Source organism: Marmota monax, unplaced genomic scaffold (assembly GCF_021218885.2).
Source record: "Marmota monax isolate L192 unplaced genomic scaffold, Marmota_monax_Labrador192_F-V1.1 WCK01_AAM20220418_F8-fsc00036, whole genome shotgun sequence".
Lineage (NCBI taxonomy): Eukaryota > Metazoa > Chordata > Mammalia > Rodentia > Sciuridae > Marmota > Marmota monax.
In genome coordinates, this window is record NW_026694491.1 from 10,464,731 (window position 1) to 10,491,585 (window position 26,855).

Genomic DNA, 26,855 nt, shown 5'->3' on the forward strand with positions numbered 1-26,855 from the left:
CTATTGTGTCTGCTGTGCATATTGAAAAAAAATTTTGAGGGTAAAAATGAAGAATTGGCTGCTTTTTTGTTGTTGAGCATCATCTAGACACAAGCTCAGAATGCTTTGACTGCTGTCTGATAGGCAGTGGCAGAAACTGCTGGGAATGAACAACACATCCATGAGTATCCCACATGCCAGTTTACCACACAGGTGTGTGTGTGTGTGTGTGTGTACCTGCACACCTAAAGATCACAGTTAATGGTCTCAGGTCAATTCTTAGTAAGTTAGACTTTGTGCTTCCCAAACTCCCAAGTTTAAGAATTCATACATTGATTACAAATCAGTCATACTTGCCTGGTCATCATCTTATTGCATGGCATGGCCATGCTGAAATGCCAGACTCAATTTAATATAGATTGGAGAGGCCAGTCTGATGGTAGTTCTGGCATGAATGCCCCCAGATCATTCTCAGCTGTCTCCAGAAAGAAGACTGACCACCTTCACTGACCTCCTCTGATGTACTCAGCGGTGTGACTATCTATGTATATACTGGACAAGGAAGTTCATCCTCCTGTGATTTGGTTAAGATAGCTTTATTATGTGTTCTGAATATATAGTAAGATGTTCACATTGCAAAAAATAAAAAAAAATCAGAAAATACAGGTGTTTAGATATAAAAGAGCACAGTAGTCTGTGGTTTTGCTCTCCAAGATTTTGGTTATTTTTGGTCAACTATGGTTTAAAAATATCAAATAAAAAGTTTTAGAATTAAAATAAGTTTTAGATTGTATACCTTTGTTTTAGTTTATTAGTGATGATTATTGTTCATCTCGTATTTTGCTTAACTTATAAATTAAACTTTATCATAGGTGTGTACATATAGAAAAGCCCACAGTGTATGCAAATTTTGGTATTTATCATGGTTTCCTGCATCCATTGGAGGTCTCGAAATATATCTCAAATGGATAAGGGAAACTACTGCATTAAGTATATTCACATCCAGATGTAATTCTATTAATGGGTTGTAGATATTTTAATTTCTAACAAGGATGTAGAGATATACACATACACTTATATTACAATATTGTGTATGATTTCCATTTTCCCCTTAAATTATATACTTGAACATCTTTACACATCATCATGCATGATCTATATCATGTTTTTTATGGGAATAATAAATTACTTAACTAATATCCTACTGATGGACATTAAGTTGTTTTCACTGTAAAAGTAGTGCTAATACAAAAATCCTCATGTCAAAAGGAGCAGACAGTTAATAATAACACCAATCTTCCACCAAATAGTTTGCATCAATTTAGATTTTTACAATGTGTTCCAATATCATGGTCCACATTGTGCAATTTGAAAACCAAGACAAATCTGTGTAAATGTCACCAAAAGTATAGTCTGTTACAACCATCTTCCCTATTGGCCTGGCATTACAAATTCACTACTAAGGACATTCTTAGGAATTAAGCTTTTGTCCATGAGAACATGCTTGAAATGCATCTGTGATCTGGATAAGTGTTTTTGAAAAAAAAAAAAAAAACAGTCTGTGTGTGTGTGTGTGTGTTTGCGTGCATGTGCGTGTAGGTACACCTTCTTTCCAGGTGTATACCTGAAAGAAGAGCAGCAATTGCAGCTATAGGTACAACACATTTATGTTCCAGATTTTTCTAGGAAAGAATTGTATTATTTTCTAGTAAAATGATTTAATTTCCTCATAGATACATTCATTTATGTGCTGTCTTATGTATTTATGTAAAGGCATTTGCAACTTCCTAAAGTCTGCTCATTTGTTTTGCTTTTCTATCCCAGGAAGTACCACCATTGGTATGGCTTCTACCCTGAGTAAATGCATGCCACATGTCGGGCAGTTTGGCCAGTCCATAAAATGAAATCTTTAGTTCTAGGCCATCAGGCAGTTTTATAGCCACAGGCTCTTGCATCTGGCTTCTTGTCCTACTCTCTCTCTGTGTAAAACAGTAAGTACCACCCTATGAGCCTGGATTCATCTTCCTCTGAGATACCCTGTCCCCATCTGCTCTCAAAGCATCCTGTCTTTATTTCTGCCTTTTTGAGGTGAAGTGTGGGAGTAAAGAATCAGAAAATGTACATTTTTTTTTCCTGAAGGTTGAGTGGAGGCTTGAGGATATTTTTGTTAAAACCTTACTAACCTATTTCAAACAGGTAACCTTAGACCTTCCCTCCCACATCCCTATCCTACCCTGTCCTGCCCTGTCCTGTTTGTGTTTATTGCCTCAAATTTGCTTGGCTTCTTTCTTTTCATATATATATATATATATATCCTTGCCCCCAAAAGAAAGGAATTGGGAAAATGCTATTGTAGATTTGGAAGGTGTGGATAGAATCTCGCAATATCTTCTTATTTGAGATATACTAGAAAACAATGGAAACATAACATGGGGGATATCTGTGATAACAAAAAGAAAATGAAAAAGGGTCGGGGGAGGGAGGGAAGAGCAGCAGAGGCAGAGGGAGGGAGAGATGCATCTGAGAGTTGCCACACATGTTAATGCCTGCAGGATGGAAGAGCAAAGACTGCTGGTTTCTCAGTATTGATTTTCAGGAGAATGCAATGACTGTTCTGCAGGGAATAAGGAGCTCAATGAAGAAACAAAGGTCAAACTTGTTCCCCAGAGACAAACTCAGGGGAAAACAAAACAAAACAAAAAAAATACATCAATCCTCTTTGGCTGTAATCATTTCCAGAAGTTTGTGTTGTCCCTCCCCACCCTACCCTCCTTTTCTATTTGCTTTACAAAAAAAAAATGTAGCTAATGAATGTGAAGCAAATGAGCCCATGACAGTTTAACTTTGTGTGCCTTCATTTCTGATTATGATCTGAGGTGGAGGGGGATGCCTGGGACCCTTCCCCACTCTAGCCTCTTCTGTGCAATCAGGAGCCATGTTTTTTTTTTTTCTCTCTTTCTCTTTTCTTTTTTTTTAAATTCCATATCCAGGTGAAGTAGCAGTGGGCATTTTTTTTTTCTCTCTCCTTTGTAGGCTGCCTGTGTCAAGGGAAAGAGCTGACTTTTGACATTGAAATAAACAGGATGTGATCTTCCCCCAAACTGGGCCAGATAGGAGAGCTGAGGGTGGCAGAAGGGACCAGGTGGGAGTTGTAGTGGGCACCTACCTGGAGATTTCTAGAGGAAGGGAGAAATAGTAACTTTTCCTAAGAGTTCTTCTGCTACTTCACAGAAGCTTTATTTGTTTTACTCCCTTCACCTTTGATACCCCCATCTCCTTCCCTTGGCCATGCAGGGTTGATGAAAGTGGCAGATGGAGGGTTATATAGACAGCAAAGAGCATCGTCACATGCCTTCCCCTATTTAAGTTTAGAATAATGCTACTTATGGGTGCGCATTATGGTTTTCTCTATTTTGTTGATGTGGAAAGTAAAACTCAGAGAGTTAAATGACTTAGTTGGGGTCACTCAGCAGGGAGTAGAGCCAGAACTAAAATCCAGGCTTCTGACTTGAAGTCTAATGGTTTACAGGATATTACCCTGGTGTACCAGTTTTGTATATGATTTTGCCAAGTTTATTGGCAATTTAGAACATATTTTGTTGTTGATGTTGTTGTTGTTTTTATAATGTTTTCAATAGTGGTAAGAAAAGTCTCGAGAAACAAAGAAAAGTTAAAAGGGTAAAAGAACTAAAACCTACAGATTGATTTCCTTAACACTATATTCTCATCTCTAGGTAGCAGAGACACATGGCTTATCAATCATTATAGTCAAATCACAAAGTGGTTCAAATTGAAAAAAGAAGTGAATTGGTCATGAAAAGTGAAGTGAGGACCTATAGAGTAGAGGGAAGGGGCCTCCAGGAGGGTGGAGGGAGGGAAAGGAGAAATACTGGGGAATGATATTAACCAAATTGTATTATTATATCATATGCATATAAATAATAATAAATCCCACTATTATGTATAATTATAATGCACTAACTAAAATGTGGAAAAATAAATAAAACAAATATGAGAGGTTAGTATGACAAAATAAATAAATATATTGGAAAGAGAGCACATAAATTGATAAAAGAGGTCAGTGTGGAAATAGGGAAATTTGAGTGTTCTGGTTCTGGAACTGGATTACCTGAGTTCCAGTGCCAGTCTCATTGCTTTCTAGTTACCCAGCCTCAGGCAGGGTGGCTCACCTGGGTAAGTCTCAGTGTCCTCATCTGTAAAATGGTGGTAATCATATTTATCTCATGGATAATTCTTATAGGTTAACCTTGTGGAATGAGAGATATTACTATGGTTTTAATACAAAGGCATAGGCAGGGTATGGTGTGAAGAGGCAGTCTGAATCCTCCATCTGGGGCACATTTGGGGTCCCATAGGCAAGTTCAAAGCCTTCTTTCTTGAATGTGGAGGATGTCCCAGAGGAACGAATTCCTTCTTCTTTAATGGAAACAGTAAAGAAGGCATAAATCAGGTGGATATATGCCTCTCATTTGTGCTGCTGCCAAACAGGTGATGTCGCAATGCACAGATAGAAAGAGGTTCTTCTATGATTCTCTGGCCCAGTTAGCCCCTGGGAGGGAGGCTTCTGGCTGCCACTGTGATGAGATCCTCTGGGGCAGTAACCTGGGATTCCAAGACCCCAGTCCCTTGCCTGCTGTGAGGCTCGCTTGAGAAAAATCCCTGCTACCCCACAGCCCTTCTATTTTGAGGTCCATACATCTACTTAAAGGGATGCCCAGAAAGCAGCTGGAGCCCCAGAGATGGGGGGGGGGTGCTGATTTGTGAATGGAGGACAGAGGCCTCCCAACAGTCTTTCTGAGCTAAGATAGGTAGGGTCTGGGGGGAAGGTCTGGGCTCAGGCTTAAGCAGGTTAAGGGAACCCACACCTACCTCCATCCCTCTGTCACTCCCAGGCATCTACTTCTGCTAGAAAGCCACTGGCATGCTTAACAAAGGTGGGAGTCTGAAAAGCACACACCTCAGTATTTTTTCTTCTGAGCAGTGGAAAGGAAAGCACCCCAGGGAGCTGATGAATTATTCATTAAGCCTCATGGGGTGGTCACAAGGGAGCATTGCTGAGATGCAATTAAGTGGTGCTTTAATTTGAGCAATGTTTATTGGGTTGTAGCGTAAGACGTTTATTCCTATCTTTGTGAAAACCACAAGTTGATGATAGATAAGGGAAGGAAAATCTGGAGTGGTTTGTAGAAGTTGATTCCCTGAATAACTTTACTGTATCTCTGCTGGTCCCTGTCTAGCATCCTATGTGCAAGATCAATTTGATTTTTAATGTAAAAATAAGTAACACTTGTTGAGGATAAGCTCTAACATAGAACTGTATTAAGAACCTTTTTCTCATCTGTTATTAAACAGGCATCTCAATGTCACATGCTGTCTAAATCCAGCACACTGGTTCATTTTATTGAGGATAGTATGTTAAATGGATCTGGTGAGCACAAAGTAACCCTGACCCCTATGGAAAGACATTTGCCTGCCAGAGGGTGGGAAATAAATTCTACAAAATTTGGGGTCTCCCATCTAATTAAAATTTCTGTGTCCAATGGTGCGAGACATGTCAAGATATCCCTAGTAAAGGGTAAATTGTTACATATAGTCCATTTTAAAACCAAAAAGGAGACTCAGCATAGTCCTCTTTAGATTTTAGAGGCAACATTTTTATCCCTTGGGTGAATTTTCCAGCTCATTTACCAACTGACCCCAAAAAGCTGCTAGTTTTGAGCAAAAGAAGATTCTACAATAGTTTCAGGCTGTGTTGCAAGCCACTGTGCACTGTGTCTGAAACTGGAATATAAATTTCACAAGGGCAGAGGTTTTTTTCTGCTTTTTCTATGGCTATATTCCCAGAACCTTGAACTTAGGCCAGCACAAAATAAGCACTAGAATAAGTATTTGTTGAATGAATAAACACCCTTTGAGGTAACAGTTATTTAGTTATTATTATCCTCATTTTATTGATAGGAAAATGGAGAACTTGAATTTAAGTTGCTCAAGGTCATGTATCGTTAAATGACAGAACCAGGAACCAACCCTAGATCAATCGGGTGACTGAGCCTTTTATATCTCTGATCAGGTGGGTTCATCAGAACTCTCAGTTATAGCTGGGGAGAAAAGGGAAGCCCACATATTTTCCCAGTGTTCATTTACTCAGGTCAAGTTTAGAGTTCATGTCTTCCATGGTTCTTGTATGGTCCCTTCCTCCCAGAACCATGGAGCTCCTGGATAAAAGGCGCACAAACTGAGCAAAATCTGGGATTTCTCCATAACTGGTGTTCCCTGAAGAGGGCGCTCCAGGCAAAGCTGGAAACTGGATGACACCACCCCTGAATCACTTTATATCCACTTCCTTTCATTTGTAGGTAAATGGATGGAGTTAGAGAAGATAATGCTAAGTGAAGTTAGCCAATCCCCCATACGAAATGCCGAATGTTTTCTCTGATATAAAGAGGCTGATTCATAGTAGGGTAGGGAGGGGGAGCATGGGAGGAATAGATGAACTCTGGATAGGGCAGAGGGGGTGGAGGAGAAGGGGGGGGACATGGGGTTAGAAATGATGGTGGAATGTGATGGACATTATTACCCAAAGTACATGTGTGAAGACCAAAGTGGTGTGAATATACTTTGTATACAACCAGAGATATGAAAAATTGTGTTCTCTATGTGTAATAAGAATTGTAATGCATTCCGCTGTCATATATAAATAAAAAAAATATTTTGTGTTACTTGATGAAGAACTTTTGTTGTTGTTGCCTATTTTTCTTCAGAATTTGTTAACTTTCATTGAATATTCTTCATGTATTTTCTTGCGTAATCCAAGAGAATCTAGATAGCGCTCAATATTTGGGAGAATTTGTAATATTTCACTAATTGTGATGTGATGAATCCAGGGCTCTGCTGTGGCTCAAGAAACCTAGATATTAAGGAAATTTATGAATATTTACCTATTTATTACCCAGACACATCTTGTATCTAAATGAATGTTAAGAACACGGTGGTTTCCTGACTAAAAAAAACAACCCTCAGTCTTTCTTGCTCGTTGATCCCCATTATTTTTACTTTTTATAAAATGTAGGTTTAGTGCACAAGTTACCAGTGGTGATTGTCTATGTATGTAATCATATTCTTAAGAAGGGCTTATTTTCTTACTCCCTCTCCTTGGGTAGTTACTGTAATAATCTTGAAAATTTCTAGTCTGTGATAATAAATAGTTCAATTTTACTTGTCTTTATGAGAACTCATTTCTCCCCAAAAGATTTTTCCTTTTTTTAATCTCCACTTTCTTACTAGAATTTCTTAAAATATAATTAACAATAATATTATTATTACAGGCTAAGTATACCTTATTCAAAATGCTTGGGACCAGAAGTGTTTTGGTTTTCTGTTTTGTTTTTTTTTCCTTTTTGATTTTGAAATGTTTGCATATACATAATGAGATATCTTGGGGGTTGGACCCAAGTTTAAATATGAAATTTGTTAATGTTTCATATATAACTTATAGCTTTAAAGAAATTTTATACAGTACTTTTCTGTGTGCTGAATATGACTCTACATGTCACACAAGGTCAGATGTGGAATTTTCCACTTGTGGCATCATATTGGCATCATGTTACCATTCAAAAAAATTTGGATTTTAGACATTACAGTTTTTCAGGTAAGGTATGCTAATCTGTATTAGTAGCAACAGTAGTTGTGATCCTCTAAGTAATTTGAAATAATGCTAAAGATAGAGAGAAATTGACCTGCCTTATTTACTACCAAGCCATGCATTTGGCAATTTGTTAGTTCACTAGTGTTTCATAACACAGGACTATGAATTGGGTGGCTTAAACAACAGAACTTTATTGTCTCATAGCTTTTGAGGCTAGAAGTCCAAGGTCAAGTATTAGCACAGTTGGTTCCTTCTGATAGCTATGAAAGAGTCTATTTCATACTTTCCCCAACTTCTGGTGGTTTGCTACAATCTTTGGCATTCCTTGGCATGTAAAAGTGTCATCCAGATCTCAACCTTCATCTTAATGTGGTATGTTCTTCCTGTGTGTATCTCTGGCCCAGTTTTCCCTTTTTATAAAGCTTACCAGTTTTATTGGGTTAGAGCCTCTCTACATTAGAACAAGCTCATCTTAATCTAACTAAGCACATGAGCAACAGCTATTTTCAAATAAGGTCACTGGAGTACTAGGTGTTCAGTCTTCACAATGAGTTTTGAGGGTCACAATTCAACCCTTATCAATCATTTTTACTGATAAATATTTTGTCCTATTGATATGGTCACTATTCTCTTTCCTGGTACATGCTTTCAGCTCAGGTTTTCAGACATCCTGACACCATATAGAACTATACTTGATTCCATTGAGTTTTATAGATAGTCAATTTTTACTGTAAACATAGTGTACCATTTAAAAAACTCTTTTAAAAGCAAATATGCTGTCAAACATGGCTTATATCCTGGTTTAAGAATCTGATGACAATCGATGATGATAATAGCTAACATTGTTGAGAACTGCTTATGTTTTAAAAAGTATATGAAGTACTTTATGTGCATTATGTCATTTTTCCATACAACAACTTTATGATGCTATTATACTAATTTAGAAAAGAGGACACTAAGGCATGATTTACTCAAATAGCTTGCACAAACTATAAAAGGGCATTTATGAAAGGTCCGCTAAGTTGGTCTATAAGCTGTTTGTCTGATCACTGTTGTAGAAGCCAGCCACTTTGAATAGCATAAGAACATGAAAAGTGTCTCTTACCAAAATGTTTTTTGGCTTTTAACATTTTGTGTGTATGCAGACAGCTTATATTTGAGGTAAATTGACCCTGTGTTGTGAATTGGAATGTCAAGTGAACAGCTTGTACCTAGCCACTGGAAAAGAGTCCCTAGAGGCCAGCATAACATCTCAGCAATGCAGAATTACACTTTTTAAAAAAGCACCTTAACTGCTGTAGATATGATAAAACATGTGAAATGAGTGACAGATTGTGAAAGGAAAATCACAATTTTTTTTGTGACAGTGTAAAATCACATATTTTTTTTTTCATGGAGACAAAAGGCCAACCAAAATTGAGAAAAGAGACTTAAGTTATATGTCAGATTGTACAACTGTTCACCTTTATCCTCACTCTGATTACCTATACCAACCTCTCTGCCTCTGCTCTGATTGACTATGGGGTTAAGAGTCGTCTTCTCTCCACTAGCATCCAAAACACCTTCATGTTCTCCAGGGAGACTCTAGCAACACTATTTGAAACTCCTGTTATACCAAGGAGATTTACTTATGAAGGTTTCCACTTTGGGATTTTCTCCAAGATTGTTTTGATAAATTTTCCTACAGTTGAATGTACCATTGATGTTTGCTAGCATGCTAATCCAGTTTAGGCAGTAAGAAGCCCCAAGTCTGTAGTTTGAGTATCTAGTATTGAGTAGATATGTTCTGAGAAGGCTCTAAATAAGACCTTAGAGTGGTGCTTCTCAAACTTTAATGTGCACACCCATCACCCTGGGTTTTTGTTAAAATGTAGAATCTCATCTATCTCAGCTCTGAGAAGTATCTCATTTCCAACAAGCATTTCCAACAAGCTCTCAGGGATGCTGCCACTGATGGATCATGGTCCATACTTTGTGTAGCAAGGACTTGAAACAGTGGTTTATTAAACCTATCTGCACATCAAAATTACCTATGAAGCTTTTTTTTTTTTTTAAAAATTACAGCTTAAATAAATAGAATTCATATATCATACAACTCACTCTTTAAATTATACAGTTTAACAGCTTTAGCACATTCACCGAGTTGTGCAAACATCACTGTAACCAATGGTAGAATATTTTAATCACCCCCATGAAAAACCTTGTACCACTTAGCAGTATATTCTTTCATTCCTTCCAACCTCCCTTCCCCCTATCCCTCAAGCTTAGGCAACCACTAATTCACTTTATATCTCTATAGATTGGCCCAATCTGGCAATTTCATGTAAATAAAACTCTGATATTTTGTAACTGGCTTTTTATTTTTTACTTAGACAATGTTTTCATTCATTTTATATATCAGTACTTCATTACTTTTTATGGACAAATACTGTTTCATTGTATGTACAGATAACATTTTATTTATCCAAAAGACATTTGGGTTGTTTTTACTTTTTTTGGGGGGGAGGGATGCTATTATGAGAAATGCTATTGTGAATATTTGTATATGCGCCTTTGTTTGGATATGTGTTTTCAGTTTTATTGGGCATGGTCCTAAGAGTGGAATCACTGTGTTAGATGGTAACTCTATGTTTATCTTTCCAAGGAACTACCAGATTGTCTTCCAAAGATGCTGTACCATCTTACATTTCCACTAGCAATATATGAGGATTCCAGCTTCACTACATCCTCACCACCACTTGTCCTTTAGATCATAGCTCTCCTAATGGATATAAAGTTGTATCTCATTGTGACTTTGATCTGTATTTCTCTGATTGCTAATGGACAGTTTTTTAAAAATATTTATTCCTTAGACCCTCCACCCCAGACTTATTGGATCAGCATCTTCAAGAACTTGTAGATGGAGAAATGGATAGTTTTTACTAAACTGTTCAGATGATTTTGATAATCAATTGACCATTATAGTAGTTTCCCATTCTAGTAGTTTCCCCAAAGGAAATGTTTGAACCTCATGGAGAAGGGATCTCTGGTTGTAGATTTCAAAATTCCATAAATCATGTGACTTGATGGGGTAGATGAGAAAATGTATTTCTTTTAATACACATAGATTAGTGGATTGTAGATCTTCCGAATGAAAATAACTCCTAAAGTCATATTGACAAATTTTTCTATCGACAATAGATTTTTTCCTTAGTGTATATTCTTAATAGAAATTTGATTTAGGAGTCTTCCTTGAACATGATTACATGATTTTATGGTTTATTTATTTGAATGGCTAGTCTGTCTCAGATGTGATTTGGATGCCTCCAGAATCTGGGAGCAATCAATTGGGTAGCAGTTTAAAAAATACATGATATCCGAGAGACTTGGGTGATTTAGTGGATGTGTTCAGGGACTTGGGAAATGAGAATTCTTGTTCTGACTCTAATTTATCTTGGCTATTAGGCAAGTCACTTTCTCTTTCATCTGAGTTGTTTCACCAAGTGAGACAGAAGTAAATTACAGATAATAAAATACTGACTCGGATAATTGTTGGTGTCTTGGTGCCCACTCTTGGAAGCTACCACTAAAAATAGATAACCATTTATTTACTGAGAGTTTTCTACTTGCCAAACATTGCGTTAAATGCTTCCTGGATCTCTTATTTAATCTTTGTACCTTCCTCTGTAGTAAATATTGTTGTACACACTTTGTAAACCAGGAAATTAGCATTAATATCAGCTAAGAAACTTGGTGAAGGCTGTACCACTATTAAGGTGTAGGATACTGTTTTTTTTTTCCAGACCTGATTTTAAAGTCTTCAGTCTTCCTTCTGTAAGATAAAACAAAAGGCCCCAATAATATAAAAAACCAAAACTAATTCTCAGAAGTGTGTAAAGAAACAAAACCTGTGCATTCTCCCTAGTCTCATGTCTGTGCCTGTGCTGTTGTAGAATGAACCCCAACGTGGATGCACGTCTCGTCATTGATGGACAAGTGATGTTAATGTAGCTGAATGAAGTCAGTGTAGATGTGAGGGTCCTGCTGACTGTGGGTTGAAGCCAGGCTTAATCCTATGATTCTGGGCAGATTAAATTTTTGAGGCAAATTGTATTTATTAAGTTCTGATCACAATACCTGTTTGATGGGCTGATCTAACAATTAGAAATAATGGCTAAAACATACATAATTCATTGGTATTTAATATGTGATAATAATAATGCCTTATTTACTGGGATGTAATAGAAACACTAGCTCACCCAGGTTATCTGACATCCCATTGTTTAGGCCCAAAATCTAGCAGTAATTCTTGATTCTTCACTTTGCCTTATAACTTATATTTAATCCATCATCGAAAATTCCCAACTCTACCTTCAGAATGTTTCTCCTCCAATGACTTCTCTTTGCCCTCACTTCTACCACTCCAGGGTGAGCCTCTTTCACCTTTCACCTGGAATCGCCTTTTAAGAACATAAACTTGATCAAAGTCCTCCAAAGCTTTCCAGTGCACTTAGAATGAAACTCAACTCCTTAACCAGATAATATGAACCCCAGCATCTGCCACTGGCTTCCTTTCTGAACTCATCATTATGACTTTCTCTATTCTGTTCTATTTTCCTTTTTGCTGCTGACCTACTGGCTGGTTTCCTCTTGGGCCTTTTAATTGGGGGCTAGAATTCTCCTCATTCCCTCTCCTGAGCCCTTTGTCAGGTTGGCTTCTTCGTTCATTTCAAAGATATCTACCCAGATCCCCCATCTGTAATTTCCCTCCCACCTTTTGTCTGTCTTGGTCCATTAACATGATTTATTTTTTTCAGACCACTATAATACTTTTAATTTGGCATACATATTTGTTTACATATATGTGGGGAAACAATTTCTTGTTTGATGTTAACAATTAGGGAATGGAATAGTTTGAAGGGCCAATTAATTGTATGCACGAGAGAGCACAATAGAACTCAGAGAAAGGAGAACCCAGAGGTCCAATTCTAAGCAGCTCAAGGAGCTAGGTTCTTTGAAAGGGGTTCAAATCCTAATGTTCAAATCAAGAACAGCAAGGGGGCAGTAAGTTCATGCTGAATAGGAGGCCAGAGGCAGTTTGACATGACTAGATGAGAGTACCTGGTTTCCAGAAATGAGTGTGATGTCTAGAAAGGCAGATGGGGGTGGATCGCTGAGTCTCAAATGCTAGTTGCAGGCATTTGTGAGCATTCCAGCAAAGGACCTTTATGTTCTCTATTTTCAGAGCTGGCTTCAGTAATGTCAGATTGAGTTGCTAACACACAATCCCAAGGGAGAGCCTCCTGGTTTAGAACTGCTGAAATACCAGTGATTTGCATTGGTGATTTTTGTATGTAGTTAAGTGTGTGTTTCAAAAGCCAGACAGTAGTCAAGCCAGTAAGGATGAAGCCAGATTGGGTTCCTCTGAGCCAGAAAGTAACAATAGCAGCTGGTTATTGTTGATTATTGAAAAACAAGGTGTGCTAGTCCTGTTTGCTTTAGGATAAGTGATGCCATTCTGCAGTTTTTCAAAAAGGAACTGTTTTGGTCGCCTAAGGAGGCTTAGACTTCACAAATGCAATTGCATTAGTAATGTTTTTGCCATAAAGAAAACAAAGTGTTTTCTCAGTTCAGCAAGAGGCCTGTAGTAATTTACATACAGAGACTGCTGTGATGATTGGGGGATTATTTATGGTGACAGGAAAATGTGCACATTTTTGTATATTCTTCTTTGCTCTCCCTTTTCCTTCAGGGAGAGAAGTTTATATTTTCATATTTCAATGTCTTAAAGAATCAAAGTGTATGGTAATGAATGTGCCACGGTTGAAGTTTTTTCAAACTTCAAAGGCCAAGTGCCCTTGGGCACAGAAGGAACTGCCTGCCACCCAAGTGGTTGCTGGCATATACCTCCCCACTCTAACCACCTCGAGGCAGGCAGGTCCTCGGCTGCTCTGGGTGTTCTGAGGGCATCCGGGAGCTAAAACAGATGTCTCCCCAGAAATGTTTCTTCCCATTTGGAGGACGAATAAGAGAACAGAGTGAGTTGAACTTGTATGTTTGGAGATGGTAGGATATTGGGGAAGCTGCTGCCACACATTTCTTTCCTCAGGCTCTATCTACCACAGCCTGGATCAGCTTTCAAGCCTGGCCTGGCAAATCAAGTGTCCACAACAGCCACCCATCCTGCTGGAAATCTGCTTCTGTCTTTAATTTTAGTTGTCTTGAGTCTTTTGGCTATGCTCCAAGGTACTGTGAAATCTGAGCCAATATATATTGGAAGGAAAAGAGGGCAACATTTTGTTTACTCGTGTATATAAATATATAAGTAATAAATATATAAATAAACAAATACATGCCTATAATATTGTTATGATTTAGTATAAAGTGTTCCCCAAAAACTTATGTGTGAGTTAATGCAAGAATGTCCAATGATAAAATGATTAGGTAATGAGAGTTTTAACCAAGTCACTGGATTAATCCATTGATGTGGATTAACTAGATGGTAAGTAGAGACAATCAGGGTGTGCATGGAGAAAGTAGGTCACTGGGGGCATGCTTTTGGAGTTCATAATTTGTTCCTGGTGTGCAGAGCTCTCTCTCTGTGTCCTGGCTGTCATGAACTGAATAGATTTCCTCTGCTGTGCCCTTCCGCCATCATGTTCTGCCTTACGTCAGACTCAAAGCAGCGAAGTTGGCCACCCATGGACTGACTGTCTGAAACCGTGACCCAAAAATTTCATCCTCTAAATTATTCTTGTCAGATATTTTGGTCATAGCAAGGAAAGAAAAGTTGACTAAAACAAACAAATAAAATGCATACACACACACACACACACACATATATACACATGTGTGCATATTTATAGTATATATTTCACTTACTTTATATGTATCTGTGATTTATGTATATATACATTGTCTACTTTGTGTGTATATTCCACAACCCTTTGGATGTTCTTATATTTCCTTTTTCCTTCTGTTTCTCCAGCAACTCTGCTGAGGTTGTTTAAGTGGGAATTCCCTGACTCGTCTTTCTGACAGGATGAGGAGGACAGATGACGGAGCTCCGGCTATTCTCAGGGTTGCAAGGCAGGAGACAGAAGACCTACAGGAAGCTTCCTTGCTGGAGTAACACAACAGAGTCCTGTCTGAGGCACTTCCGAAGGGGTGGGCTTGCTGCCCATAAGGCTGGGAAAGACAGCTTTGGCTTGGCCTGAGTTCATGAACATTTTCCCCTAGATATCAAGAGAAGTTTTCTGCTTCCAGTTCAGTTTAGTAAGTGAATGACATGCTTTTCCCTCAAACTCCTGGAGAGGTGGAGGTGGAGGTGGAGATGCTGAATTTTGTACCTAGTTCAATTTCATAGGGTAGGAGGTATCCCTTCTACTTCTAGTCTTCACAATGGATGGTTGACTAATATAGTTCATGGTAACAGCCTGAAGGAAGACAAGGTTAAACCAAGGAAAGCATTTTTCCCTAGTGAAAGGTGCCAGCAAGTTTCTTATGGATGAGTAGAAGGAGACAGTAAGATTTTTTAGCTAAATACAGCATTTATGTTACCTGTGGATCATAAATTGCTAAATGCATAGACAGTTGACAGTTGCTTGGATTTCAATTCTTACTTCGGTTGTAGATTTGCTATGTAGGAGGGACTGAAATAGGCAATTAGAATGACCTATGAAAGACTGAGTCCATTTTTGATATTTCCATTAAATAAGTTTTTTTCCTCTCATAGCTGAACACTTAGGAATTGGGCAATATTCCCGGATAATGTTTTCCCTACAGCTGGTTACATGCTTATAGCATGTTGGCTTGTGGTCTCTCGTGATGTCAGAGTGAAGGAAAGGCCATTAGCTACTAAGTTGAAGACCACAGATGTTCCCCGTTGTGCACAGGTTTTTCAGACGTAAATCTCAATGTTCTGGGAGGCTGGTAGGAAGTTCTGGGAAATAATTCTGGGATAAAAGAAGTTTTAAACAATGCCCATTGCAAACACAAGGACACTGTAAATAAACCAAATCTCCTGTGTACTTCCCTTTCAGCCATAAATACATCTTTTCCTCTTCTGGATCTTGCTGGCTTCCTTGTACAGGGCTGCTAGCCTGCAGCACCCTTGGCGACTTAGTTGATTTCCACATTTCATCAATTCCTTCCTCATTCACCTGGACTTCCTGTCGCTCTTTTAGGAAATACACTTCTTCCTGCAATTGCTCAAAGCACAGACATAAGACCTTCTTGAACCACCACTGGGGCAAGAGTGGAGAAGTAACTCAGCAGTCCCATAGGGCATGGTTCTTAAAGCCAGAGTTGGTTTATTCTCACTCCTTCATGGTTTATGAGTCTTTTAGATGACACCAGGTTTGTCTTTTAGGACTTATATATGTTACATTTTATTTCACAGAACAAACAGAAGTTATAGGAAGAAACCTCACAATCTCACTTATCAACCATGTCAATCTATCTATCTCTGCACTCATGCTCCTCTCCTTTCCCGTTGTTCCAGTACAGCAGTATTTCTAAAAGTTTTGTCCCTAAAGTACCCAATAGGATTACCTGGATTGTGTGTGGTTTAAAAAAAAAAAAGCTAGACCTATTAATTCAGAAACCTAGGAGGTAAGTAGGGCAGGAGAATCTGAATTCTAATGAGCATACTTGTGGCTTCTCATGTACACTGGTATTTAGGGACCACCACCTTAACCTGTTTACCATGTTTTCTGTAATGCATTAATCCCTTTCTCCGTAGGAAACAGAGAAGGGTTTCTTATTTGTTAAAATCAAGGATCCTGAAGCTATGACCCTTTTTTGCTGAGCAATCCCCATAATACTCCCATTTTTGTCATCAAAAAGAAATCTGGTAAATGGAGATTATTGCAAGATTTAAGAGCCATTAATAATGAGATGGTTATTATGGGACCTGCTCAATCAGGGATTCCTCAGTTGTCTGCTTTGCCAAAAACCTGGTATGTTTTAGTTATAGATATTAAAGATTGTTTTTTTTCAATTCCAATTCATCCTGAGGATAGTCCACGTTTTGCATTTACTATCCCTGCACTGAATCATGAAGGTCCTGATCAGAGATATGAATGGAAAGTACTCCCTCAAGGGATGGCTAACAGCCCAACTATGTGTCAAATTTATGTTAACAAAGTAATCCAGCCACTTACAAATCAAAATCCTGAACTACAAATATTTCACTATATGGATGATGTATTATTAGCACACAAAGATAAAAACACATTGCTAGAATGTTATGCCACACTTACAAACTTATTAAAAAATTATAATCTAGAGATAGCAATAGATAAAGTACAATTAAATTTTCCAATTAATTATTTAGGAGTTCTATTATCCTCAACCATGGTCCGTCCACCAAAAATTCAAATACGAGTAGATCAACTCAAATCACTTAATGACTTTCAAAAGTTATTAGGAGACATAAATTGGATAAGGCCTTATTTAGGTATACCAACAGGAGAGTTGGGACCTTTATTTGATATCCTAAAAGGTCCATCAGATCCAAATTCACCCCGAATGTTAACGCCTGAAGCAAGAAAGGCATTAAAAATCATTGAAACATATATGGAAAATATGCATTTGGATAGAATTGATATAAGTTTGCCTTTATTATTTATTGTACTACCAACAAAAAATATTCCTACATGAGTATTTTGGCAAGAAGGTCCATTATTATGGATACATTTATCTTATTCTCCTAACACTATTCTTACTAGGTATCCTGAGGCTGTAGGACAATTAATACTCAAAGGAATAAAAGCAGCAAAGGGAGTGTTTGGAATTTCTCCCAATAAAATTATTACTCCATATACTATGAATCAAATTGATGAGTTAGCTAATGAGTTAAATACTTGGGCAATAATCATGTGCAAATCTAATGTTTCATTTGATAACCACTTACCATCTAATCCTTTATTGTCTTTTTGGTCATTGCATCCTGTAATTTTTCCAAAAATGACAAGGAAAACACCTATCATGAATGCTCCAAATATATTCACTGATGGGTCAAATAATGGTACAGCAGCAGTAGTTACCCCTGATCAAACTTTTACATTTTTAGTACCCAAACAATCAGCTCAAAAGGTAGAGCTTAATGCAGTTTTACAAGCTTTTGTGATGTTTAAAGATTCTGTATTTAATTTATTTTCTGATAGTCAGTATGTAGTTAATGCTATAGTATCTCTTGAAGATGCTGGTAGGATTTCCCCTTCTTCTACTGTTTTCTCTTTGCTTTCCACTATACAAAGTCTAATCTGGGACAGAAAAGATCCATTCTTTATAGGACATATCAGGGCACATACAGGATTGCCTGGAGCCCTTAGTTTGGGCAATGATTTAGCAGATAAAACTACACATGACATACATATTTTCTCTACACTAGAAGAAGCTATAAATTTTCATAAAAAGTTCCATGTCAATGCTAATACTTTACAAAAGCACTTTAAAATAACTAAGGAACAAGCTAGACAAATAATAAAACAATGTCAAAATTGTGTGACCTTTTTACCACAAGTTAATCTTGGAGTCAATCCTAGAGGATTGATACCTAACCATATTTGGCAGATGGACGTCACACACTTGCCAGAATTTGGAAAATTAAAATATTTGCATGTTATAGTTGATACTTCTTCTGGATTTTTGATGGGCTCCCTTCATGCCGGAGAAAAAACTAAAGATGTTATAGCTCATTGCTTACAAAATTTTGCCACTGTGGGTGTTCCAAAACAGTTAAAAACAGATAATGCCCCTGGTTATACTTCTACCTCTTTTAAACAATTTTGCTCAACATTTGGCATTACTCATATAACAGGAATCCCATACAATCCACAGGGACAAGGCATAGTTGAAAGAGCTCATCAAACTATTAAAATGTACTTATTAAAGCAAAAAGAAGGAATTGGGAAGGGGTATATATTCCCCAAAGATAAACTTAAAATAACCCTTTTTACTCTAAACTTTTTAAATTTGGATTCATCAGGACTTAGTGCTGCGGAAAGGCATATGTGTCCAAAAAATGTACATAAGCCCAAGGTACTTTGGAAGGATATTCTAACAGGACAATGGAAAGGTCCTGACCCAGTAATTGTCTGGAGTCGGGGGTCTGTTTGTGTGTTTCCACAGGGAGAACAGCAGCCGATTTGGATTCCAGAAAGATTAACTAAAGCGATTTCTACAGACCAAAAAGAAGATGATTTGGCTCAAATCCATAACAACTGATATCCAAAACTCCAGTTTGGCTATTCTTACATCTGCAACAGAACCAGGATGCTTTTTTCAATATCTATTTTATTATTGCCCTTTGTCATATCATGAAGTTCTATTTTGTTTTTTGAGCTCATACAGACCTAGGTTAATGTTTTGCTGATCAGTTCTCTTTTTTGACTATAGAGTTTTTAAACATTGCAATGGAGATTTCACCTGTAAAAAGTTATAAGGCCTTTACTATAATGTTATGTGTTGTATGTATTATATTATGTGTGCACACTTGTGTTTTGTGTTATATGTTTGAATGTACGTATGTCCATATATCATATATGATGAGCGCTCATGATAAAATGGATCCAAAAAATTTTTTTTTCACGTGATTTATATGGTTTAATTTAAATTGGGTAAACAACTGTTGAGGATTGTTTTAATATGTAAACAAAAAAGAAGGTTAACAGATCTGTTTGTTTACTTTCACCTTTCCTTTTCATTATATTTAATAATTCTCTTAAAGATAATGTAAATTGTTAAGAAAATTGTTTTCTTTTAGTGCCTTCTGTAATGTTACATAATTTTTTCTTTAGCCATTATTGCCAGAATTCCTATCTTCATCCCAGTGCTAGTGAAGTCAAAGATAAAACCAATCTACAGCTTCTACAATAGCCTTCACTGAACTGCTTGCAGAACTTGCCTGGACACATTGTGAGCTCACCTGTATGCATTGTGAACTATCTGTTGGTACAGCGAATTGTGGTAGTGCTGGAGTATTTTTGCTGATGGTGTCACCGGTGGTACAATTTTTCAAAGGAGCCCTCAATTGGCTTAATGTCATGGCATTTTGCATCCTCCTCTACTAGTGATGGTCTAAAATTTGGGGGCCAACAGAGGTGAGGCAAAGAACCTCACCCCCCCCACAGGTGCAAAGGCCTATCCACAAGTATGGCTGTATGCTGGACCGGTAGTCAGTGACGGGTATGATCCAATTGCAGTGGTACCAACCTAAGACAGGAGGCTGACGCCTAGAGGTCAGTTCATCCGATGACGGTAAGGACCATATGTTGAATTGGACTGCCTAACAGGCACGGTCCCTAAGCCACATGCTTGTTGTTTAAACAGAGAGGGGGAGATGTTGAGAGCTACAGCCAAAGGGGCCCCAGCAAACTTCCAGCTGCCAGCAAACTTCCAGCTGCTGGCTGATGATTGGCTCACAGCGGCCTCAGCAACATCTAGCTGATTGGCTCCTCGGCCCCAGCAACATCTAGCTGATTGGCTCCTCTGCGGTGATGCTCATTGGGCTGTTTCCCTGCCCTTTCAGACCACGGAGCTGCTCATTGGGGGACTTTTTTGGCTCCGCCCATGTGACCCAGCCAATCGGCCTCAAGAGCAGGAGGATTGTGGGAGGTGGAGAGAAGCTGGTGGGGGAGAGAGAGGCTTGTGGAAAGCCGGTGGTGGCAGTTGAGGCTCTGAGGGTTTTTCCTGAGAGGCTATTTTGTTTGGCGTGTGTGGTTCTAAAAATAAAGTTAGTTTCTTTTGACAAGTGGCTCCTGATTGTGCCCAGCCAGACTGCGGCATTAAACATTGGCCATTACAACAAGCCACTCAAACGCTTCGAGGCCTAGGAGTGGCGACTAATCCCCATAGAAGTGCAATGGTATTAGATTGGAAGGATCCTGAAGGATGTGAAGGAACTATACAGCCATATGTATTGGATCATCTTCCTATAAATTTATGGGGACGAGATGTCCTAGATCAATTAGGTTTGACATTAACAAATAACATCAACCAAAATGCACCCACTATTATGACTAGACAAGGTTTTAGGAAAGGAAAAAGATTAGAAAAACAAGAACAAGGTATAGCAGCACCAATACAAATAGATCAAGGAACAGAAAGACATGGATTGGATTTTCAGAAAGGGCCACTGAGACAATAAAAATTACTTGGAAATCAGAAAGACCTGTATGGGTTCCTCAGTGGCCCCTGACTAAAGAAAAGATACAAGCAGCCCATGACCTGGTCAAACAACAATTAGCAGAAGGACATATACAACCTTCTGTATCTCCCCCTCTCTGTTTAAACAACAAGCATGTGGCTTAGGGACCGTGCCTGTTAGGCAGTCCAATTCAACATATGGTCCTTACCGTCATCGGATGAACTGACCTCTAGGCGTCAGCCTCCTGTCTTAGGTTGGTACCACTGCAATTGGATCATACCCGTCACTGACTACCGGTCCAGCATACAGCCATACTTGTGGATAGGCCTTTGCACCTGTGGAGGGGTGAGGTTCTTAAAGTTTAGAGTAAAAAGGGTTATTTTAAGTTTATCTTTGGGGAATATATACCCCTTATTTAAAGTCTATGCTTCCATTTCCTTAGCTATAAAATTAGGATAATAAGATTACTTGTTTCTCAAAGGCTTATTAGGATAATAAGATTACTTGTTTCTCAAATTAAATGAGTAATATATGTAAAGCATATACAAATGTTTGCATAAAGAACATATAACCAAGATATGTGTTTGCTATTATCTTCACTTAACATTTAAACACATGCAAGACTGTACTATTTTTTTTAGACCAAAATTTAAAAAAACCAAAATTCTTCAGAGCCTCTTTATCTCTTTCCAGGGCCACAATAATATCACATTCTTTTATATTATTTCCTTCAAAAACATTTGTCTTTTCTCTCTCTCATCCATAAGGATTTAGTATAAGGTGAAATACTGTTCCCAACACCACATTTTATTTTGTTATCTTTGAATTCTTTTTCTATTGTTAACTCACTACCACCTTTTGCAGAGAAGCATCAGACTTAGCAAATGCCCCTGTTTTCTGCTTTCTAGTCTTCATAACATTTATCAGCATTGTAATTCCACATTTATTTATATAATCATTAGAATAATGCCTGTCATGTCTACTATACTGTAAGCTCCGAATGAGCTGGGACTATGGTAATTTTTGTTCACAAATGTTTCTTCAGTGCTGAGTTGTGGGCATAGCACATAGTAGGTCTTCAGAAATATTTGGTTCATGAATGAGTTGATGAACAAATATGACTACACATGAAAATTTAAAGACAGATCCATAGCAAGGCTGCTGGGGATACTTCAGCATTGTTTATAGTATCCAGCTTTGGAGAGAAACAGATCAGTCTTCATTGTGCCATGTGCCAGCTGGTGTGATCCTGGGCAAAATGCTTAGCCTTACAATGAGCCCCCATTCCTCATCTGTTAAAAAAAAAACCATACTCTGCTAGGGAAGTACAAAATCTGCTGCATAGAGGAGTAATGGGGATGAATGAGATAATGCATGCAAAACAAAGCTAAGCACATGCCTGGGCCAAAGCAAGTTCATTACGATGCTGATGATGATTGTCCTCCTATTAAAAAAATCCCGGAAGGTTTCTGGCCTTCTCTGTGACTAATTTCAACAGCACAACACCCACTGTACACATGTCTTCCCCATTTTTACTCATACTAAAGAGTGAGGTGCACTAGGCACAATGGTGCATGCCTGTAATCCCAGCCGCTCAGGAGGCTGAGGCAGGAGGACCAAGAATTCAAAGCCAGCCTCAGCAATGGCAAGGTGCTAAGCAACTCAGTGAGACCTGGTCTCTAAATAAAATACAAAATAGGGCTGGGGATGTGGCTCAGTGGTTGAGTGCCCCTGAGTTCAAATCCCGGTACGCCCCTCTCAAAAAAAGAGTGAGATGCTCATGTCTTCCTCTGCCCACTTTGATCCATTTGCCCTCTCCTCATGCCTCCTCTCTGGCTGTTGCTGCTTCATGCTGCTCAGCCTACCTGCCATTGTTTCTTCTGCTATCCCAGAAATATGCACCTCTGTGCACGTCCATCAATTGCTACAGCCTTTGCCAGAGCTATTCTGTTAACCTCAGTGCTGGCCCTGTCACTTTTTCCAGCAGGTTATGATCTTTCTTCTCTTAACTGTGAACATAGGGAAAAACACTAAACCTGAATCCCTTTACTTGTGTTCCACACCCTTCTCAGAGGGAGAACATGAATGATCAGAGAGGTGCAACTTTTCTAATGTCCATTTAGTGTGGAGATAACTTAGTGTGAAGATAACTTCTGTCCAGGGCACACATGGAGGGCTAATGCAAGCAATGTCATCTCAGAGGTTCTAGACTGAATCCCTCTTGCCTCACTCCAGGGAGATTGAGGAGGAGTGAGAATAGCAGGAAGGAATGGGCAACCCCAGGGGATTTTGAGTTACTCTTCTGCAAGCTCCCTTTCAACTCTGGGACTGGAATGCTTTTTCTCTTCATAGTACCTTCTTCCTCCAACCACTAGGCTAGCTAACTTTCTGTCATTAGGAAAGTTCTCTTTTCCATGACCCAAGGACATTTGCTGATCTCTCAAGGACATTCAGAGCTACCTGTGCATTTTATATTGCAGAGACGTCCCTGTTTTATACAATTTTTATGCTATATTTTTGTTTTCAATACTAAAGAATATATTGATTATTTCTTTCTTGGTGCCTTATAAGCAATATCCCTCTTCTTTCCATTCATTTCATTAAATTTATTTTTTTTTAAGTAGCAATGGAAATAGGTAGTGGCCTTGAAAAAGTTTGAAAATCATAATCTAAGGAACACATCATGGAGGAAAATTCACTCTTGCCAGACCTCCTGTGAGGAATAAATAGTCCCACAAATAGTCCACCCATCAGTATTCTAGCTAAGCTTTGTTAATCTTTTCCCAAGGTAAAGTGCTCACATTTATTTATTTTTTCATGATGCTTTTGTAATTTTTTTTCTTTCAAGGACAAAAGATTTGCAGTCTGAGCAGCTGGATTGTTTCCTCCCACTTTTCTGTCCTTGGAGACATTTGGCCATTAAAGGGAGCCCACGGATTCCATTTCACCAGATGCATCTCACATTTATTCAGGATATAAGTGATAGGGTGACTCATTGTGCAACTAATACAATTACAGTCTTTGTTGTTTAGGAATCTCATCTCGATTCTATATAGGCAAAGAGATTTATCACTATACTCTGTTGAAAGGACAGAATAAAAGGACAATGTATGTGGGTCAGAGCAACTGGATTGCTCTTACTTGGGAATAAAATGCATTTTGTCATTTGACTCATAGCCTTAGGTGAATGCACATAGAATATGGAGTTTCTAAATTCAGTAAAATGTCATGGATTTTTACCTTTGTAATATTGGAAACCCATCATGGAATACCCTGGGCATCTGGCTGTTGGGAAATAAAAAAGAAGGCAATAATTCATATTTCCTTTCATATATATATATATATATAACAAATCTTTCCTCTATGCCAGTAAATGATTCTGGCTAATGTAATATTTTGATTTTAGTTGTGATTGCTTTTAAACCAAGATATATATAAATTTAAATTCTCCAAATAAAGTTTTTCAAAGAACTATATTAAGCTGTTCTTATTTCTCCTTCAAATATGTTTGTCCTGTCTCCCTTCTTTCATTATTATTTTCAGTTCCCAGTTTCTGTAGAGGTTTGAAGTAGTGAGGAGAGTGAGTGGGCTGGGCAGAGGAAGCTTTTTACTCTTAGACTCCTGTCCAGGGTTCAAAAGTCCTTTTTGTACTTTTTGTAGTTATAGGAAACAAGTTAGTTATCTCCTTGGTACTTACCAACACAAGGGTATTGTCACCAGTAAATGGGAAAAGTATCCCTGTGATTTTTTTTGCTAAGGTTTGAATTCATAAATAATTTATGCAGATGTGGATTTGAATTCCAATTTAGCTTCTTTTCTAGCTGGTGACACAGAGCAAATGATTCTCTTTGTGAAAGATGGTTTGCATTAAATGCAAATGTAGCAGTACCCTTTTCATAGGATTATCAGAAAATTATTAGTGTCACCAATTGCCACATACTTAGTGCCCCAGACAGCCAGTGTCTCATGGGTGTTCTTCTTCCTGCTGAGGAGGGTATAAGCCACTTGAGAAATTAAAGTCTAGAATATTTAGTGAAGAACAAAAACAAAGAGTCAGAAATATATTTTTAAAAGCAGAGCCCCTGATAAATCCAGTCCACACAAGAGCTGGAACTAGACAAAAGAAGATGGCTTCAGTGGTTTATTTAATGGGGTACATCAAAGGCAGGGATAAGGTTTCAAGGGTGGAGCCTTGCTTCATGATGTCTTGCCGTCATCAGGTTGATTGGCATCTTGGCAGATCATATCCATCTCAGGTGCTGTGTGGGCCATGGCAGAACAGAATAGGAATTACCAATGTCTCTGGGCAATCTTACACAAGAGAAAATGTCCACTGGTAGTTCCCAGACACCAGATATTCCTATGCACTAGGCTATGATGCATGGTGGCCCACACACAGCCCATGGATGGCTTGCGACAAATGTTAGTTTTCTTCCTCATGCTGTGCCTCCTTCTCTTTCTTCCTCTTCCTCTCTTCTTTTTTTATCATGCCTGGCTTATAGCTAAATGCATGAGAGCTATGGAAGATCTATGGAATAGCCTTTTAAATAAAGGGCTACTCCAGTTAAATGAGTGAAAAAAGAAAAGGGATCCAGTTTTTGACCAAGGGCCTATTCTTTAATTTGTGGTAGACCAGTTATCTCAAACAAGAAGAAATGTATAGTAATTATCGGATTGGGTGTTTGTTTTAGCTAGATTTTTCATTTCTTTGACCAAAAGACCTGGTAAGAACAACATAGAGGAGGGAAAGTTTATTTTGGCTCACAGTTTGCAAGATTCAGTCCATGGTTTGTCAACCCTTAGCTCTGGACTTAAGGTGAACATCATGGTGGAAGTGTGTGGTGGAGGAAAGCTTCAGGAATCAGGAAGCAGAAAGAGATCCTCTCACCAAGGACAAAATATAAATCCCAAAGGCATACCCCTGGTGACCTTCTTCCTCTAGCCACAGCCTATTTACCTTCATTTATTACCCGGTTAATCCATATTGGTGAATTAACCCACTGATTAGATTACAGCTCTCATTTCACCTCTGAAAATCCTTGGATTTTCTCACACAGGAGCTTTTGAGGGGTACTTCAAAAGCTAAACAATCAACAGTATTTCTGAAGTTGTTTTGATCATAATTTGATTCACCAATGGTCAGAGAATAAAGATCATACAATAGGTAAGAGAAATTATGAAGAAGTAAGGATTCTTGACTAGAGATAAGCAAAATCTTAATATTTGGTGCCCAAGAATCAGTGTTGTTTAACAGAAAGCCATGTTCTTTGGAAACAAATAGAGCTGTGTTTAAAATCCCAATTCTTAAAGTTTCTTTTGTGCAAATTAGGTGTGCTTTCATTTTCTTTCTTATAATGTATAGTTAAATGTACATACCTTGAAGGATTGAAAATATTTAAAAAAATAAGACCTGAAACCATAAAATTTTTAGAAGAGCCCATAGAGGAAAAGCTCCTTGACATAGACCTTGACATGATTTTATTTTTTTTTTGGGGGGGGATGTCACATGAAAAGCTACAGGCTGGAGTTGTGGCTCAGTGGTGGAGCGCTCATCTCACACATGTGAGGTGCTGGGTTTGATCCTCTGTACCACATAAAAATAAAATAAAGGTATTGTGTCCATCTAACATTAAAATAATAATCACATTAATAAAGCTCAGGCTACAAATAATAGATGGACTATAACAAACAAAAAATCTTCTGCATAGCAAATAGTCAACAAATGAAAAACAACCTATGGATTAGGGAAAATATTTACAAACCACATAACTGATACAGAGTTTGCTATGTTTTGACTGTGTTCCCCAAATTTAAGGAATGAATATCTGAATAGAAAAAAAGGGAAAAAAACTAAATATATAATCCATTTTATAGTACTTAATACCATGCTTAGCAATAGTAATTTCTTAAAAATGTTAATACTCTTTTTCTTCTTTCTGTTCTTTGCTTTTAAAAATGGATGATTTGACACTAATCATAAAGTTAGCTCATACCCCATCCTCAAAAATGTTTTCTCTACTGGATTGGGATCTACTTGAGACATTTCCTGAGTACTCTCTTTGGTAGCTTTTTTCTGCT

At 38.1% G+C, this 26,855-nt stretch overlaps 1 long non-coding RNA gene across 1 annotated transcript in view; it reads left to right on the forward strand.

Annotated features, from left to right (window-relative positions):
* LOC124075674 (uncharacterized) overlaps positions 1–16,419 on the forward strand; it is a 109,833-nt gene extending 93,414 nt beyond the window's left edge. Inside the window, exon 5 of the long non-coding RNA XR_009224482.1 lies at positions 14,613–16,419. This is a non-coding gene — a long non-coding RNA (uncharacterized LOC124075674). The remainder of the gene's footprint in view (positions 1–14,612) is intronic.
* Positions 16,420–26,855: the final 10,436 nt, after the last annotated feature.